At 34.4% G+C, this 7,404-nt stretch overlaps 1 long non-coding RNA gene across 1 annotated transcript; it reads left to right on the top strand.

The window, feature by feature from the left end:
• Positions 1-4,311: 4,311 nt before the first annotated feature.
• On the top strand, positions 4,312-7,332 carry LOC120336399 (uncharacterized). Its single transcript, XR_005568796.2, has 2 exons — positions 4,312-4,452; positions 5,464-7,332. It is a non-coding gene; the product is annotated as an uncharacterized LOC120336399 (long non-coding RNA).
• Positions 7,333-7,404: the final 72 nt, after the last annotated feature.

The raw sequence follows: 7,404 nt of genomic DNA, 5'->3' as shown, positions 1-7,404 counted from the left end.
CTCGCATTTCGACCAACTGTGGGTCGCCTATGAATGGCGTCAAAAAGCACCTGATGGAACTACATATTCAAAATAACATTCAGTTAATTGGGATATTTCGACATCGCACACAAGCATAACCGTAACCCGAATAAAAATTCGAAAAAAATTCCACGCTAGAACTGTTCATCTGGAGGTTGTATCATGTTTAATCTGGTACGAGTATATCGGAATTAAGATAAATTTCTTTGCGGGCAGAGATGAACCATCTTCTGACAACTCTATAATTGGCTCGTTTATTATTCATGCAAGCGGATCTCATTCGGCGAAAGCAGTATAAGTAGGCCAGTGGCGCATTTTCTAGATATGAGATGTAGTTAGACCAACATATCCATCAAAATTTGCCGCAATCCGACATTGCGCCGATTTCTCTTAAGACATGAAAAACTATTGATTTATCGATGTGCCTTTTCAATTCAACGCGGACGGATCAAAGGCGCTAAAAGGAGATTTATTTAAATTCGCCGTTCGCTCGTTTCACTCCCGTCAACTATTTGACAAAACGCAGCAACCGCGACGGCAAGGCCCACCTCGTAGAGCTTCTAACTTTCATTCAAGCACCGTAACGAATTAGCACGTTCGTATTTTTCCTCTTTTCAAGCAAAATCACTTTGTTTTCCCGACACACACAGCCCGTTTCGTCAACTATTCATTCGCGAGCCGATGACTGACGGCATTTTTCGCCGTCTTGAGATCAAAGGCGAGGCGTGTGGCATCGAGACCGATGAAACGAGAGGCATTTAAAGCGAATTCAAAATGACTGACACCTTTGATCCGACTGGATATCACTCGTTAAGATTGAATTCTTTATTTGATTTTAGGCTTCGTTCATTTTAATGAACGGACCAGTTGAAGAAAACGACGGCAACTTATTTACAATCCTCACTCCGCACCACAGGTGTGAAGGTTTAATGAGAAGGAGTAATTTTGAGTAATAAGATCTGAACGTTTTTCATATCTCACATCTGCAAAAAGTAATTTACATGCCTGGTATATGTCAAAATTGCTGATCGTCCACCATTTTGATATTCTGATAATATTCTTATAGAAGTTATGCCATTAATATATACAGTTTTGGATCAACCACCATGCTAAATAAGCACGTGCTTAGGGCACAACAGAAAGGGGGCAACACAAAATTTTTATAAATGTTTGTAAATATCAGAAATATTTTCAAAATATATCATATAATTTAATCATAACTTAGCCTTTATTTAGTAGTGAATACTGAAACTTATCCAGATGACATGGAACACTAGTTTCGTCATTTTATATAAATATGGCATCATATAGTCTTAAGCGCTTAAGGCCTCTAAAAGACATGAATCGACCCTGAATATACAGTCGAATATCAGCGGTTCGAGTCAATTATACAGGTCGTTGTCTCGTTTTTTTTGGCTCGAATACAAACTGTGGTGTTTTATAATACGTATAAAAAAAATCTCAACATGCGAACCATAAACATATTTTTTTTATTCACCGAGTTCTAAAGTAGACTGTTCACAGTTTTGTAGATTGAGTCTGATAATACAGATTTGTTGCAGGAAATTGCATGCAGTGGTTTTGAAATTTTAACTTCCTTAATTCTAAAATATATAATTTTCAATAAACTAACGACTAATGGGAGGAAAATAGTTAAACTCCATTTTTTTAAACATTCAAGCCTTGTCATTCAAAAAACGATTTATTCTTGCTAAAATGCAGACGTTTTTGACAGCTATTTATTCATTTAAAACGAACTAATTTTATTAATTTTAAATAGCATTATCTTTCACAGGAAACAGTAAGTGCGCGACGAAAATCGTAGTCAACACTAAACGCATTAAAGACGATTTCAATCCATGTCCTTCAGGTATTTTTAAACGATCGTTGACAATTTCCCTCACCAGTCACTAAGTGCATAGATGATAAATGGGAGATACTTTTATTTATATACTGTCATGTTTGGGTTGTATATGCATTGAGTTGCCTAGATATGTTCAATCTATGATCAAAATGATTTCGAACTAATAGAAAATGGATCTGGCTTCGAACAAAATTGAAATATGCCTAGCAACTGTTGACAATTGCGGCACTTATTACTCTACTGTTATGGACTGCCACATGAAGTGTATTTTCTCAAAACTTCGGTCGGAAGTGGACACTGTACTCATACTTAGGCTATTTGATAATGAAAATAAACCAGGCATTCCGACGGAAGAAATTCATTGAATCGAAAACGTGTGTGGTGAATTAACTTCATTTTACTATAGCATATTCATCGAAATAAATTGTTGATGTTTAATCTGAAAGAAGTTGGCTAAACCAATTCTAGAGGTTACATCAGGTTAATACAGATTTCAGCAAGTGCGTGTATGAACACAATATATAAAAATATGCAAGTTTATGTTAGATATTCCGCATTATTTACGTAGACGACCTGGTTAAATCGATTTTAACGTTATAGGAACAGATTGGCGTTATCGTCGTTTTAATGACACATATCAGAAATACCGGTTTTAAAATTTCCAGAATCTGTTTTATCGGAAAATAACTAAATTCTTTAATCTATATTTATTTTCATCAAAAGCAATTTAAAATTTTATATCGCTTTAACGACGACGGTAACCTGATTCCACATCAGAAGTTTTGCTGCGCGTAAAACTGTCGTTGATATGGTTTATGATGGAATGATGTTTATGGTGTTGACTTTGCCTCCATCTCGCGTTCCATAACAACCTTCGAATTTATTTGTTAAATAACTTCGATCAGGCGTGGACCGCAACTATTTTATTCGTAGTCATACATGGCAAACTCTGACCTAATACGATGTTATAAAATTTTGTCGGCGACTTATAAATTCTAAACTTCCAGTTTTTATCGTCGGTTGCGGAAAATTTTCTTGTGTCATGCATGGCCCATAAAAAACGTTTAATCTTTATAGCGCTAGATCGTTATGAGATCCGAAATGGCAAAAACGCTTTGTAGTTTAGTTCTTTTACTTGTACTATCGCTCGTTTCCTTCAATCAAATAAATCGGCGGCGTTTTATAACACGTGTGTGTCAATTTAAAACGAACGTTATTTTTTGTCAAAATGTCATAAAAAATTTACGTGACAATGTTTATTATGCTTGTTAAATTAGTATTTGATTCATCTTCAAAAATCAAACCTTTCACGACCCAGTAAAACCACATATAATACAACGAATGTAGGTTATAACACTTTCTACATTTTTTTTTGTTTTTCCATGTAAGTTGTTGCTCTGTATGATGTGGTGTGTTGTATGATTCCATTGGTCATTTGCAATATCAAAACGAGATCAAACTAACTCCTGAAACACTTTGTGGGAATAAAGTGAAGGAATATTTCATGGTCTCTCATGAAGCTGATGTTCTGGCATGGCCAGTCGTAAAAATCCAACAGGGAAACTTGGCAAAACTCTACAAAAGCTTTATAAAATTACGTCGACTTACCTAACCTTACCTATTGCCGAAGCACTTCATCACAATCAGAAAAATAATAGCGGATAAATGAAGCCGAACTATATCGCAATTTACTGTCAAAACACAATTTACTAAAAATTAAAATACATGACATGTACATAATGTTAGATATATAGCTTTACAGCATTTTTGCTTTTAAAATCTCAACGTTTTTCATTGAAACTTATTTCATATACATTAAAATATTGTACATTTTTAAAAAGTACGTTTTACAACTCCGTTAATTGCTGTCAATTTCGGAACGAATTTCCTTATCTCGTGTTTTTATTCCCAATTCTAATGAAGGTGATGGTCATTGTTTTTTTATTAAAAACTAAATCACGCAAAACTGTATTAAGTTAGTTGCTCGTGTAATGAGGAATAGGATATGATTATTCCAAACATGGAGGGTTCTGCACCACTATGTGTTTGCTCGGTCGGAGCGATGGCCCGTGGACATTTGTCAATGAGGCCGTAATCGAGATATAATCTTAGTGGCTTAAAAATGCCATAAAAATATTACCTCTGCAAAACATCCTTATATTTTTCTTGAGTAGGCAACGCTGAGAATAAGCTTCGTAATATCCACGTAGTAAACAACAACCATTGCTGCAAACAATGATTGCATCAAATGGTAAATTGTTTACCGAACATGTGTCAGTCTCATATAAACACACGGGTCAGTCATTAGGAGAAGCAATTAACAATTAATTATAAATCAACCAAATCGAAATAAACACTTAATTGAACTATCTCGCCGATAGTTAGCGCGTAGAAAGTGTTGTGACCGTAACTATTTCAAGCGCATTTTTGCTTTTGTATTTCAATAACAAAACATAAAATAGAATACAAAAACTGTCCGGCATTCGTGCTTAGAGACACACTACTTCTGCTTATTGTTTGTGAAATGTTTGCTTTGTGGACATCGCTTTAAGCATGAGAAGCTAAAGGTAAGCAGATATATACCTAAATATGGATTTTATTATTTATTTGCTCCCTCTACCACTGTTTTCGAGCGATAAGCTGCGTTCTTCGAAGTTGTTCTCATTAGCATCTTGACGATTGCAAGCTGATTTTGATCTCCAATGTTAATCTTACTCTAGTCATATATATTCTAATTTTTACCATAAATGTACCGAAAAGCATAATATGCCCTGATAACTTCAAACAATCACAAAAGATAAACGAATAAGGTACACTTGTATGTATATCATGTACCGAACTTTCGTATTTAGTGCCGAAAATAGCCGTTTCAGTCAATTCCGAATTATTTCTTAAATCATTTCACAGGTTGAGGCATGGAAGTCATTGCGACCTAAATCGGTAAAGTCACTTTCAGTATTATATACAAATATATATAGTTATATACAAATATGACTTAATTTACCCGATGTAACTGTGTCTTAAAAATCTATGCTTGAGGGCCCTAGCGCAAATACGCTTTAAGCACAGAGACAAGGTTATTTACTTTAAAATGTCTCGTAATTTAATACATTTTTGTAACACCACTTGTCAGCGTACATTTCTACTACGTCTGCTTTTATTAGTCTTGTAATTGTCAAATAGCATATGTCCGGCTGACAAAAAAAGCTCATCAACAGGAGTAGTATATTTTATCACATCAATGATAAACAAACAACATTGCCGTACATGAAATTTGAAATTCAACATGCTAAACCACCCGTGATCGAATGGTAATTGAAAGAAACCCCACATATTGAACGCAAGGGGTGTTTTTCTATTCGGAAAATTTAGCAAAATTTCTTGGTAAGTACGCTGCGCATTCATGGAAAACTTTTTTTATATCTATGTTCTTCAGCTAAGCTAATCCGTATATTTGGATGGTTATTCCATCTCGATTTATACGTTGTTGAATAAATATAACAGTAAAATATAAATAGGGTTGAAAATTACCTTATTTACCATACAACGTATTTGAAATTTTGGATTATTTTCAATAGTGCGTGCGTCGATCGGGTGTGCTTGAGATTGTCAGGCGAGAGAGATGGATGACCACGGCGTCATCATTGGCAAGTAGTATTTCCTATTTATCAAACGAACGAATGATGAGTTGAGCGCTGGGTCAAGCAAATCAAGAGGCAATTGTAAAGACGAATCGGTATGTTGGTTATCACATTTTAGAAACAACAAAAATGTTTAAGTCGTCAATCATCATCGTTGTGTGGACAGCGTGTTGGTTCTGTCACCAAACGACCCAGCAATCGTCAGGACTCATACAAACTACAACCTGCTTTTGTCAAAACACAAAAGGTCAACAGCGACCGCGGGCACTGGTTAACAATTTTAAATGTAATGTATCAATAATATCATTAATAAATACTTGTATAAAATCATAACTTGGGTTCAATGAAAATTCAGAGAACTCCAGAACATTCCTTGATACGTCAGTAAAATCTGTTTATTTCCATCTCAAAATGATTTGGAATTGTGTAAATGCGAGAAAGAGAATCTTTACTTGCGACTTACTTGCGTATTTGCGAGTGTTCGACATATTTTTTTCTGAATATAAAATTTGAGCAAATCGAAATCATTTTTATACCCTAAAATTCGATTCCCCCAGAAATCACAAACAAAATGAATATTTTTAAATCATTCTTAGTCAGGAAGAAATTTTCTTTTTATAAGAGGGATGACAAGTCTGATTCATTTATTATATTATTCAATACCATGCTTGGCGAACGCTATTCATCTACTCAAAAATGAACCTGAAACAGATTTGTCTTAGTATGTTCCACGAGTATGGGGTCACTGAAATACGACCCATCATTCGCAAATGCTCTGGAAAGGTCCGGTTTAGTTCATGAACCATATTCCATGTATAAAATTTGTAACCACGTATTTACATTCGTCTCGTTCACACTGCTGTTCAATCTATTTTTCTCTGATTCCGTATTTTCTATGCAAGCTTCACGCTCATTTCTATTTCGAAATTCATCAAACCGCCATTTTGTCTTACTTCCACTTTTATATGATCCGTATATTTCATTTCACCGTCTCCGATGCTACGATGAAAACAATGAGCCTTTTGTAATAACTTTCAGACCTTCCGGTTGGAATTTATGTTCCGTTTTGATGAATGTTTGGTTATCAAAAACATCAGATAAACTGTGGTATAATTTATAGCATGAAGAAAACCGAGATAAACTATTTTTGTAATCAAAAGTGCATCCGCACTGTCCGCATGTTTTCTTCTTGTATAGATGAAATACATTTCTCCTACGTCTTATTTGCTTAATTAAATTTTTAGACCATATTTTGAAAATTTCGCGAGTTTAAATTTGATGTTTGTGTAATATGAATTGGTCAGCAAATAGTAGTGCAAATTAATAAGGGAATGACTAAACAGTGGCTAATTATTGAAGAGTAGCTCGCGAAACGACTGTAATCGACTAATCGGGACAAATTGTCATTTCAATTATTCTACCACTTCTTCGATTCACGATAAATATTTCACACTATTTTTTTCAGTACATTAATCATATTAATGTGGGGTAATTTTTCTAAATATCTTGAAAAAGTTTGCAAAGGTCATGTTAATCATCGCAACGATGTCACAGAAGCTAAGCAATAAGTATGTTTATAGTCTGCTTCGTACATAGCAAGCTTTCGATGCGACGTTATATAAACCCTCAGAGCTTTGAAATCAAGGCCAGATTCGGATGAAATATTTTATACAAATTAAATTCCATGTATAAATTAACATGACCAAATAAATGTAATTTTAAATGTATAATACTTTGTGTTGAATTTGCATTGTGTGGGTTCTTTTTTATCTTTAAATGACATGTTTTTGTTGTTGCCAATCACAGTTAACAATGATTTATGACAGCTGTCATATTTTATCTGATTCCTTCGTACGATCTTCTTGTTAAAACTTCACA

Source organism: Styela clava, chromosome 2, assembly GCF_964204865.1.
Source record: "Styela clava chromosome 2, kaStyClav1.hap1.2, whole genome shotgun sequence".
In the NCBI taxonomy this organism is placed as follows: domain Eukaryota; kingdom Metazoa; phylum Chordata; class Ascidiacea; order Stolidobranchia; family Styelidae; genus Styela; species Styela clava.
The sequence above is the reverse complement of the archived record's forward strand: the minus strand, read 5'-3'. Positions and strand labels throughout refer to the sequence as shown.